The sequence below is a fragment of the Mus caroli genome, chromosome 19 (genome assembly GCF_900094665.2).
Source record: "Mus caroli chromosome 19, CAROLI_EIJ_v1.1, whole genome shotgun sequence".
Lineage (NCBI taxonomy): Eukaryota > Metazoa > Chordata > Mammalia > Rodentia > Muridae > Mus > Mus caroli.
Window position 1 is genome coordinate 796,191 of NC_034588.1, and position 11,726 is coordinate 807,916.

General features: G+C 48.3%; 1 pseudogene; it reads right to left on the reverse strand.

Annotated features, from left to right (window-relative positions):
• Positions 1–8,690: 8,690 nt before the first annotated feature.
• On the reverse strand, positions 8,691–10,793 carry LOC110285955 (annotated as a pseudogene).
• Between the last annotated feature and the right edge of the window lie 933 nt (positions 10,794–11,726).

The following is an 11,726-nucleotide window of genomic DNA, read 5'->3' on the forward strand; positions in this document are numbered from 1 at the left end:
TATGTACCCTGGGCTGGCCTTGAACTAATGACCCTTCTCTCTCAGCCTCCCATGTCCTAGGACTGCAGGCACATTTCCCTACCCAGTCCAATTTTGTGTAGTAGTTGTTGTTTTTCAAAACAGGGTTTCTTTTTGTAGCCCTGGCTGTCCTGCAGGCTGCAGGATTTTTTTTTTTTTTTTTTTAAGTTGAGAAAATAAGACTCTATAAAGAGGGCAATGTGGTTACTATAATCTCATTTCCAAAATAGAGAAACCGAAAATAGTGCAGTATTCCCTGGAGGAGGTTGGCAGACAGAGACGCTGCTCAGAAAGCAAATCAACACAGACTGCTCCAAGCAGGCAGGTTACAAACCAGTAATAAAGAGTAAACCAGTGCTCCAAAACCCAACCAGCCAACCAACCAACCAACCAGCCAGCCAGAGTAAACCACTGAAAACCAGCTTAAGAGTTAAAGCGTTGACCACCAGGGGGCGCTAGAGTGCAGAGGCTGAGGCCAAGGGTCGTTCCTATTCACCAGGCCCCCTGAGTATTTTAATGTTTTTGAAGAATGCTAATAATCTGCCAATAGAATTCTGTTGTTTGAGTTTTGCATCTTGCAGGCTCTTATGGCCACAGTTGCCGCTGACAAGCAAAGCTTAGGTCCCTAAAGTGCTTTAATGTGTTTGCCCCAGAACGGGGCATGAGCATTCCGTGTGTTACTCTGCCCCATCTACACCAGGCCCCTTGCAGCTCGTCAACCTACTTTTTCAGAGTCGTGCCTTTTTTGGCAAGTACATCAATGCGACTGAAATTTTGCTAAACTTCTGTGAGTCATTTCAGTAAATCGATGAACCACTGGAACCCGCAGTTTTTAGCAAATTTGTCAGGGTACAGGAGGTTTAAGCATGCTTTAATCCCACCACCGGGGAGGTGGAGACAGGTGGGCCTCTGTTGAATTGAGGCCAGCCTGATCTATATAGTGATTTCCAGGCTAGCTAGGGCCACAGAGTGAGACTCTGTCAAGTTAAAAAAAAAAAAAAAAAAGACAGGAAGCTTGTGACTGAGACAGATCTAAGTCTTTCCCTTGGGGATCTGTGCTGGCTTGGGGCAGCTTAGTGTGAGAATGGAGTCGAACTGTGAGCGTAGAGCTAGTGTTGGCCATCTGGTAGTGGAATGGAAAACATGATAATAAGTGAGCTCCCTCAGGTCTGGCCTCAGACATCCGTCTCTGCCTGCTTTGAACCCCTAGTACATAGACAGCCCACTCTCTGTCCTAGGCACTGCTGCATCAGCCTGTTACTGAAGATCTAGGTAGGCTAAAATGGAGCTGTCTGGGGCACAGCCCAGGCTCCCTCTCCTCCCACTAGTACCATCTATTCCTGCCTGCTTGGCCTCAGGAAGTGCTGTCTATGACATCCAGACATAGACATAAACATAGGACATAGACATGGTCCTCTCTGATCAAAGCTCCTACCTGCCTGTATCCAGGCTCCTCTTAGGAAGTTTTTTGTTTTTGCTTTTCTAGAAAGGGTTTCCCTGTGTTTCTGTGGCTGACCTGGAACTCTATCTGTAGACCAGGCTACCCTTGAATTTAGAGATCCACTTGAGTATGCCTTCCAAATGCTGAGATTGAAGGAACGTGGGAGATGCTGACCAAAGGTACCATGTTAGCATGACAACGACTGTTTAGAGGCTCAGCATCCCTTCCCCCACTGCTCTGCTGGCCAAGCCCTTCCTCTCCCACTCATTTAAGTGATAGAAAGGAAGCAGGGGTGTGGGTGGGGGTGCACTTGGAAAAGTTTAAGGTAAACCTAGGCCACACAGTAAGCTCTCTCTCAAAACAATCATGAAAGAAGCCTAGTCCTCAGCACTGAACAACAGCGACCACAACAAAATTAGAGGAGGTTGGGGAGGTAGCGACAACAGAGCTGCTTAAAGAACAGGGTAGATCCCTGCGCTTGGCGCTTGAGCGGCTGCTACAGTGTTATTTGTCTATGATTCCAGCACTCAGAGAGTGAGGCAGGAGGATTACAAGTTCTGGTCATTCTTGGTAAGTAGAGCATTTGAGACCAGCCCGAGAAACAAGAGACCTTGCATCTTTTTCTTTTTTTTTTAAAAGGAGAGTTACCTAAGAGATATTAAAGATTATTGTATTATAATGGTTATGATCAAACTTGATGCATTGGTTAGGAATGAACAATAGTGAACAGAGAGTTCTAAAACAAGCAGAGTGCACGTGGGAAGTGAGTACTACCTCTGCTTCTGGGGAAAAATAGGCTAGACTTCCAAATACAGTTTAAATAAACAATCTAAAATGATTAGGAAAAGATCTGCCTAGGGCCTTGAGAGTTAAGAGCATGTGCTGCTCTTAACAGGACCCGAGTTTAGTTCCCAACACCCATGCTGTGCTGTTTCCGGCACTACAGGGAGACTGACACCCTCTTGTCCTCTGAGAGTTTGTGTGTTCATGTGTGCACATGTAATTAAAAAGAAAATAAAACTTGACCAAAAAAGTGTCAGAGCCAAATGTGGTGGTGCACTCCTTTAATCCCAACACCCAGAAAGTAGAGGCCAGCAGATCTCATGTGACTTAGAGGTCATCTTGGTCTACATAGAAAGATCCAGGACAGCTAGAACTAGAGACCCTTGTCAGAAAGAGAGGGGGGCAGGGGAGGGAGAGAGAGAGAGAGAATATATCTTCCTTCCCTAACTAGAGTTTTAAAGGTCTTGTTGATGACATAAGTAATGACAAAAAATGTTCAAATGACCCAGTCAAGTCAGAGTCAGATGAAGACATAGCTCAGCAGCTGAGAGTTCATACCGCTCTTTTCACAGGACCCAAGTTCCAGTCTTAGCACCTGTGTCAGGCTCTTAACAGCTTCCAGTTACTTCAGCTCCAAAGGATCTGATGCTGTTTCTGGCTTTTGTAGGCTCATGTGTTGAGTGTCCTCATGCATACTTAAACACACACGTCACAAAACATTGAATACATTCATAGATGTTCTCTGGAAATATGAGCTTTCAAAGCATGTGTTCAGTGTACGCTTACTTTTAGATGTGGTGCAAGAAAGTTAAGTGCTAGGTAAAANGGTTATAATGTAGGATTTTAGTTTTGCTTCCTTAAAAATAAATAACAAATTGAAGAATCCTCTGTATAGGAGATCTGCAGATCAGGTCCACAGACAGAAATGAGTAATTAAGACAAACATTGTAACCATAGTTTCAAAAGAGTTTTGGTAGATGCATGCTGGCTCTCTCTGAGAGCTCTAAAGCGGGCGGTTCTCTAACTGTAGTGGAGGCCTCATCAGTTCATCTCAACCCTTGACCTAACGTGGCCGCACACCCTCGGCAGCCAAGCTTATTGTAAGTCGTCTGCTCCATTTGTTTGACCTTTGCTGTTTTCTCTTTCAGACGGGGAACTGGTGCTTTTAAATCACGAGTAGGACTGCCTGCGCCTGCTCCTGTTATCAATAGCAAATACGGACTTAGAGAAACAGATAAACGCTTAAATAGGCTTAAAAAGTTAGGTGACAGCGGCAAAAACTCAGACAGTCAGTCTGTCAGCTCTAACACAGATGCAGACACCACTCAGGAAAAAGACAATGCAAGTAAGTAAGTAAGGGAGCTGCTGTGAGGTGCCAGTTATGCTCCTCAGTTCTGTAGCATGCCCTAGGAGGGTCTGTAGCATGCCCNAGAGATATTAAAGATTATTGTATTATAATGGTTATGATCAAACTTGATGCATTGGTTAGGAATGAACAATAGTGAACAGAGAGTTCTAAAACAAGCAGAGTGCACGTGGGAAGTGAGTACTACCTCTGCTTCTGGGGAAAAATAGGCTAGACTTCCAAATACAGTTTAAATAAACAATCTAAAATGATTAGGAAAAGATCTGCCTAGGGCCTTGAGAGTTAAGAGCATGTGCTGCTCTTAACAGGACCCGAGTTTAGTTCCCAACACCCATGCTGTGCTGTTTCCGGCACTACAGGGAGACTGACACCCTCTTGTCCTCTGAGAGTTTGTGTGTTCATGTGTGCACATGTAATTAAAAAGAAAATAAAACTTGACCAAAAAAGTGTCAGAGCCAAATGTGGTGGTGCACTCCTTTAATCCCAACACCCAGAAAGTAGAGGCCAGCAGATCTCATGTGACTTAGAGGTCATCTTGGTCTACATAGAAAGATCCAGGACAGCTAGAACTAGAGACCCTTGTCAGAAAGAGAGGGGGGCAGGGGAGGGAGAGAGAGAGAGAGAATATATCTTCCTTCCCTAACTAGAGTTTTAAAGGTCTTGTTGATGACATAAGTAATGACAAAAAATGTTCAAATGACCCAGTCAAGTCAGAGTCAGATGAAGACATAGCTCAGCAGCTGAGAGTTCATACCGCTCTTTTCACAGGACCCAAGTTCCAGTCTTAGCACCTGTGTCAGGCTCTTAACAGCTTCCAGTTACTTCAGCTCCAAAGGATCTGATGCTGTTTCTGGCTTTTGTAGGCTCATGTGTTGAGTGTCCTCATGCATACTTAAACACACACGTCACAAAACATTGAATACATTCATAGATGTTCTCTGGAAATATGAGCTTTCAAAGCATGTGTTCAGTGTACGCTTACTTTTAGATGTGGTGCAAGAAAGTTAAGTGCTAGGTAAAANGGTTATAATGTAGGATTTTAGTTTTGCTTCCTTAAAAATAAATAACAAATTGAAGAATCCTCTGTATAGGAGATCTGCAGATCAGGTCCACAGACAGAAATGAGTAATTAAGACAAACATTGTAACCATAGTTTCAAAAGAGTTTTGGTAGATGCATGCTGGCTCTCTCTGAGAGCTCTAAAGCGGGCGGTTCTCTAACTGTAGTGGAGGCCTCATCAGTTCATCTCAACCCTTGACCTAACGTGGCCGCACACCCTCGGCAGCCAAGCTTATTGTAAGTCGTCTGCTCCATTTGTTTGACCTTTGCTGTTTTCTCTTTCAGACGGGGAACTGGTGCTTTTAAATCACGAGTAGGACTGCCTGCGCCTGCTCCTGTTATCAATAGCAAATACGGACTTAGAGAAACAGATAAACGCTTAAATAGGCTTAAAAAGTTAGGTGACAGCGGCAAAAACTCAGACAGTCAGTCTGTCAGCTCTAACACAGATGCAGACACCACTCAGGAAAAAGACAATGCAAGTAAGTAAGTAAGGGAGCTGCTGTGAGGTGCCAGTTATGCTCCTCAGTTCTGTAGCATGCCCTAGGAGGGTCTGTAGCATGCCCTAGGAGGGTCTGTAGCATGCCCCAGGAGGGTCTGTAGCATGCCCCAGGAGGGTTTTTTGTTTTTTTGTTCCTTGTTTTTGTGTTTTTTGTTTTTAAGATTTATTTGTGTTTGTTAGTACACTGTCGCTGTCCTCAGACACACCAGAAGAGGGAATCAAATCCCATTACGGATGGTTGTGAGCCACAATGTGGTTGCTGGGAATTGAACTCAGAACCTCTGGAAGAGCAGTCAGTGCTCTTAACCACTGAGCCATCTCTCCAGCCCCAAGGTTCTCATTCATACAAAACAAGTACTTTACCAGACAGCCGGGGCTCTGTGTTTTGGGGAAGAGATTGTCTAAGGAGTTGTGGACATATTTTGAACCTATCAGTCTCTCTCAGCCAAAGGCAAACCAGTTGTTCTTTCTCTCCTCTCTCTTTCCTTCCTCCTCTTCCTCTTCTTGTGGTTTGTTTGTTTGTTTTTTGTTTATGTGTTGTTGTTGATTTTGTTTTTTTGGTTTTTCGAGACAGGGTTTCTCTGTATAGCCCTGGCTGTCCTGGAACTCACTTTGTAGACCAAGCTGGCCTTGAACTCAGAAATCTGCCTGCCTCTGCCTCCCAAATGCTGGGATTAAAGGCGTGCGCCACCACGCCTGGCTTCTTGTGGTTTTTGTTTTGTTTTTTTGAGACAGGATTTCTCTGTGTAGCCCTGATTATCCTGGAACTCATTCCATTGACCAGGTTAGCCTTGAACTCCAGAGACCCGCCTGCCTGCCTCTGCCTCTGCCTCCTGAGTGCTGAGGTTAAATGTGTACACCATTTGCTTGGCACAAGATGTATTTTCAGAGGGAAGTGATTGTGGTTCCCACGACTAAGCCAAAAGATGGATAGATGGATGGAGTAAAGTCAGCTTCTCAAACCTGGTACCAAGAACCTGAAGCCTCCCCCATCCTACTCTGGTGGAGAATTGAGGAAAAAGAGACAGAGAGGGAGAGGTGAAAAGAGAAAGAAAGGGATAGATGGAGACAGAGAGAGATGGAGGGAGAAAGACAGAGACACAGAGAGAGAAAGAGGAGAGAGGCTCCACCTTAGAGGAGGGTGAAGAAAGGGACATGATGAACTGTGCCAGTGAGGTGGGGTAGTCTGTCAGAGATGGACTCATATTGTTCCAGTTCTTTGTTCATTGAGAGCTCACCTCTGCATCCATAACTAAACCCAGAGCTGAGGCTCTGGGATGGGCTAGTCTTGGCTCACATATTAGTCCTGCATCTACAGGAGAAGACCTGGCACAGGAGGAAGATGCTGGGGACTAACATGGAATGGGAGGAAGAGATGCCCAGACGGTTGTCAGGTTGGAACTGGGCAGCCATCCCAATGTGTGTGTGACTGTTGCCTTGGCTGAATTTAGGAGCCAAAGGTCGCAGTTGCCCTGTTTTTGGAACAGCAGGAAAAAGCATCTGCTTCAGACTTGCAAAATGGTAACTTTCCAGAGAGACAGCCCAGGCAGGTCAGCAGGGAGGCCTCCAGCCTCCTGCACCCACAGTCTGTAGCACAGGCTGCTGCCTCTCATGGTCTGGTGGCCATACGTTTAAGATGAAAGCAGTCCTGGGGGCAAAAGTCTTCCTGCCATTTTCTCTCCTGCTCTGACAAAAACTAGGGTCATGACAGAAGTTAAGCTGAGAGGAAACAGCAAGCTTGTGCCATGGACCCAGGGCAGCAGAAAACAGCCATGCAGGAAAGCAGGCAGGCAAAACAAGGCTCCTCCCTCCAGCCTCTGTCTAAAGTTGGCAGAGGAATGTTCAGAGCTCAGGAGTTGGGGTGAGGGGTGTTGCCAAACGGAGACGCACTGGGCAGTTTGGGGGACTGGAACATCCATTGGTAGAATGAGGAGTGGCCCCAGGCAGGAGTTCACCCCAGCTTTACCCACCCCGGTGTACAGAACTGACGCACGGCCTTCCTAGATCAGACACAAACACCCAGATGAGTTTGGACGTGGCCCCAGATTTGCACCATTTGACTTCAGCCTGAGTATCTAATACGTAACTACCATGTATGTGTTTAGTAGTCACTGCACTTGTCCAGAGAACATGCAGAAGTGGCTGCTGGGAATGTTTGGGAAAGAATGCAGACTTAGTATCCAGATGCCTGGGTGCAAATTCCAGCTCTGGCCCAGCGTGAGAGAGAATAGACTCAGAGAGGGTCAGCTACGTTTCTGTGGGACCCACATACAGATCAAGAGCAGCTTGGAGAGTCCTGATGACACGTCTGAGTCCCCTCAGGGTAAGAAGAGCCTTGGGACACTCTCTAGGAAGGTGGCAGGTGGCAGCAAATAGCAGCTGCTGGAGAAGCAACACTAGGAGATGGGGGGACACTCCCAGACTTCCTGCCTGTATGACGTAGCTGAGGAATGCAACTCAAGGGTGAAGCCCTGATCCCAGGACTGAACCCTGATCCCGGAACTAAGCCCTGATCCCAGGTCTGAATTCTAATCCTTGTACTAAGTCCTGATCCCTGAGCCGAATCCTGATTTCAGTCCTAAGACCAGCTCTTCATGGTGAGCCCTGACCCCTGGGTTAAACCTGCTCCCTGAGCTGATGATCACTGATCTCATGTTGGAGACCTGATACTCGGGCTGAACCCTGATCCCTTCTCATTTCTCAGCCCTCTCAATCCTAGGAGGGCTATAAAAGGGAAATCTTTTGGGAGAATGAGGCCAGCCTTGACTCTACTCTTTCTGCTCTCTCCCAAGCAGCAGCTGGCCAACTCTTTTAACCTGGGTACAAAAGGCTGTTCCACCTCCCTAGCTGGGGAGAGCAGATGCAGCCGCCAGTCTTCAAATGCTCCTCCCACTTTCAGAAGAGCAGTGAGCCCCTTGAGCTGCAGGCCTGCCTTGCAGCGACTCTCGCACTGGGGACTTGCTGATTGCCTGCAAGTGGGATAGGAGAATCCAACTGTCCATGGTCTCAGATAACACATGAGAACTTGCCACATGCTTACTCATGGGACACACTCAAATATATGTGTCACTCCTGAGGGTAAGTGTCTGCCCAGAATGAGTTCACCAAATGAGGCATTAACTAGCTGATACCCTTAGGGCTATAGCTGTATTCCTCTTGGATGAGGGAACCCTGTAGGATTAAAGGTCAGTCACCTCCCAGCAGGAAGTCCTCTAGTAGGACTTGGAGGTTTAGAGCCCCAAAGGCCCTCTTTCCTGGCAGCTCTGGGCCAGACATTTTAGCAAGGGTGGCCTATGTGTCTACACAGTGTCTTCATCCTTGCCCCTTAAGCTCACAGTACAGCTTTCTGCCATTCCGTTTTTTTATTTTGTGTTGTGTTTTTGCTTTTTTTTTTTTTTTTTCCTTTTCTTTTTCGATAGGCCCTGACTGTCCTGGAACTTTGTGGACCAGGCTGACCTTGAACCCACAGAGATTCGCCTGCCTCTGCCTCTCAAGTGTTAGGATTAAGGACGAGCCCTGCACTGGCTCCTGCCATCAGTTTTATTGGTCTGGGGTGGGGGCTGGGGAAGGCAGGTGGACTCACATCTTTATGCAAGCAGCAAGGGGCCGGTTCACGTGCTCTGGAGACTCCAGGAAGGCCTTGAGCTTGGGTCGGGATTTCATAGGCGGAGAACAGGGGAAAGTCATTCAAGTAACCAGGAAACAGGAGCTCGAGGTTCAGAAGCACATCCAGCAGGCGGTAGTCCGAGAAAGAGATCTACAGGACAAGGGTGTGACGGGGCTGGAGCTGAGGCAGGACTGGGAGAAGCTTCACAGAGCAAAACACTGGGTGCTCCCTGCTTCTGCCTCTGCATCTGGCCTCAGTTTACCCCTCTGAGAAAGGATCTGGCAATGAGTGGGTGGGGAAAGGCCTACCCAATGCTCACCTGGTCACCAACAATGAAGGACTGGCCACCCCTGTTCTGGGCCAGGAGAGTTTCAAATGGCTTCAGGTGTCCCGGAAGCTCCTTCTGTGGTCAGAAAGGTGCAGACAGAGTGACCGAAGTGATCTCCCTTTCCTGCCCACCCCGCTTGGTCACTAGCCTGTGGCTCCTACATACAAGGATATGGTGATACTGCTGGGCAATGCGTCTGAATAGGTCTTCCAGTCCATCGTTCACCATGTCCACCAGTGCTGCCTCTTGCTGGTCTTTGCCATAGAGCCCTGGGTCAGCGGGCAGGCAGCAGGCTCAGGTTCTGTACTTGTCCCTACATGTCCACTCCGTCTCAGCCTGGGCCTACTCTCTAACCTTGCTTTGGAGGTCTTCCCTGCCTACCTCTGGGATGCCATTAGAAAAATGATACAAGTTGGAAACTCACAGCCCTGGCTGTACAGACAGCAGACAGCCCAGCAGCACACCAGTAGCCTTCTGGAACCTGGGCCCTGCATGATCCTCTAGGGTGACCCAGGTGGGACATTGGTGGCTGCAGGTGAGGCAATTCAAAGCCCCAGGACATTTTGAGGAACATCTCAGGTGTCTCTCAGGGCTTGGCTTCTGGACTCACGGAAGGAGCGGCCCAGGTGCCGTAGGATAGCATTGGATTGGTACAGGGTGAGATCTCCATCCTGGAACTTGGGGATCTGTCCAAACAGCTGGGAGAAGACCTCTCTGTAAGGGGTGCTGAACCTGGCTGCCCCCAGCCCTAGACACAGCACCCTAAGGCTGCGCCCCAACCTCATCCCCAAGGGGGAGAGGGAGACAATCACTCACACAGGAAGCCTTGAATGTGCCTTGCTCCCAAACATCCAAGGTCACCACCTCCTCCTTCCAGCTCTGGCCCTGGTCGGCTAGGAGCATGCGCATAACCTCACAGCGCCCTGTATTGGGGTGCAGGATGAGGATGAGGACACAGCGAAAAGATCCACTCTCAGAGCATCCTGGGAGAGTTTGGGAGAGTGGAAAGCTGACAAGAGGACTACGCTAGCTTGGGAGCCTCGTAGGGAGGGGAGATATGTGGTGGCAGAGGCCATGTCCAAACATTATCTTGGAAAGCGAAGACCCAGCCCCACAATGCACAGGGAAGGAAGGAAAAGTGACAGACAGTGCAGCTGTCTATGGAGGCTAAGAGGGCAGTCCTGGCCCCACCAACCACAACTGTAGTCCTGCCCCAGGTCTCTGTCCCGGCCCCGGCCCCAATACCGTCTTGGTCACGCCCTTCCTACACCACTGTTGGGGACTCCCAGGAGTGACCCGGAAAACTACTGTTTGTCCCCTTCATCTTGGAAGTGCTGAGGCCACACCTCGGGAAGGGAAATAGACGATGGTGTAAGGTGGCATTAGGAGAGATAGACAAAAAGCACGATGAAGGAGGACCTTGCCTGGGCTGCAGGGCCAAGGAGCCGGTAGTAGCAGGGGTGAGGTGGGGGTATAACTCTGCCCCCACCCTCGCCTCCAGGTTTCTCCTTACTGTTGGGCCGATGCAGTGTGGAGCAAGCTCAGCAGGAAGAGAGGAAGTGACCCAGCGCCTTATATTGACAGGAAGACTCCACCTCCTCAGACATCCCACACTGCCCCAGAAACAGACCAAGTCCTGGTGTCCAGTGTACCAGCTTCCTGGCAGACGTGGAGGGGGAGAGCAGGGCAGACTCACCTTTCTATCTGTGGTGCTCTATGCTACTGGAGTTTTGCAAGAGGCACACATGGTCACATGATAAGCCTCCCCCTTAACACGCCCAAACCACTCGGTTTCTTGTGTGCTCAGGGGTTTGGACAGTGCCTTACATGCAGGAAGGTCTCTAGCCAACAGCACATGGTATAATAATAAGTGCTCCTTGTAAAAATAAGGCAATGTAGAGGAGCCGTGATTAATCCCAGCACTTGGGAGGCAGAAGCAAGAGGATGTCTGAGTTCAGCCTAGTCTGGCCGACAGAGTTCCAGGACAGCCAGGGCTCCAAAGAGAAACCGTGTTTATAAATGACAAAAAATAAATAATAACAATACCATAATAATGGCAGTGTCACCTGGAGTGGTGGCACACACCTTTAATTGCAGCACTCAAAGTACAAAGAAAGGCCGGGCGGTGGTGCCGCACGCCTTTAATCCTAGCACTTGGGAGGCAGAGGCAGGCACATTTCTGAGTTCAAGGCCAGCCTGGTCTACAAAGTGAGTGCCAGGTCAGAGAAACTCTGTCTCGAAAAAACGGGGGAAAAAAAAAGTACAAAGAGAGGCAGCCCTTTCGAATTCAAGGCCAGCCTGGTCTACAACCAAGATCACCAAGCCAGCCAGAGCTATATAGCAAGAGCCTGTCTTTTCAAGAAAAGAATAAAGGGATTGTTTTTTTTTTAAGATTTATTTATTTATCACATGCAAACACACTGCAGCTGTCCTCAGACACACCAGAAGAGGGCATCCAATCCCATCACAGATGGCCGTGAGCTACCATGCAGTTGCCGGGACCTGAACTCAGGACCTCCAGAACAGCAGCCAGTGCTCCCAACCGCTGAGCCATCCCTCCAGCTCCCCCCCCCTTTTTTTTTAAATAAAGGGATTTTTTTTTTTTTTTTTTTTTTTTTTTTT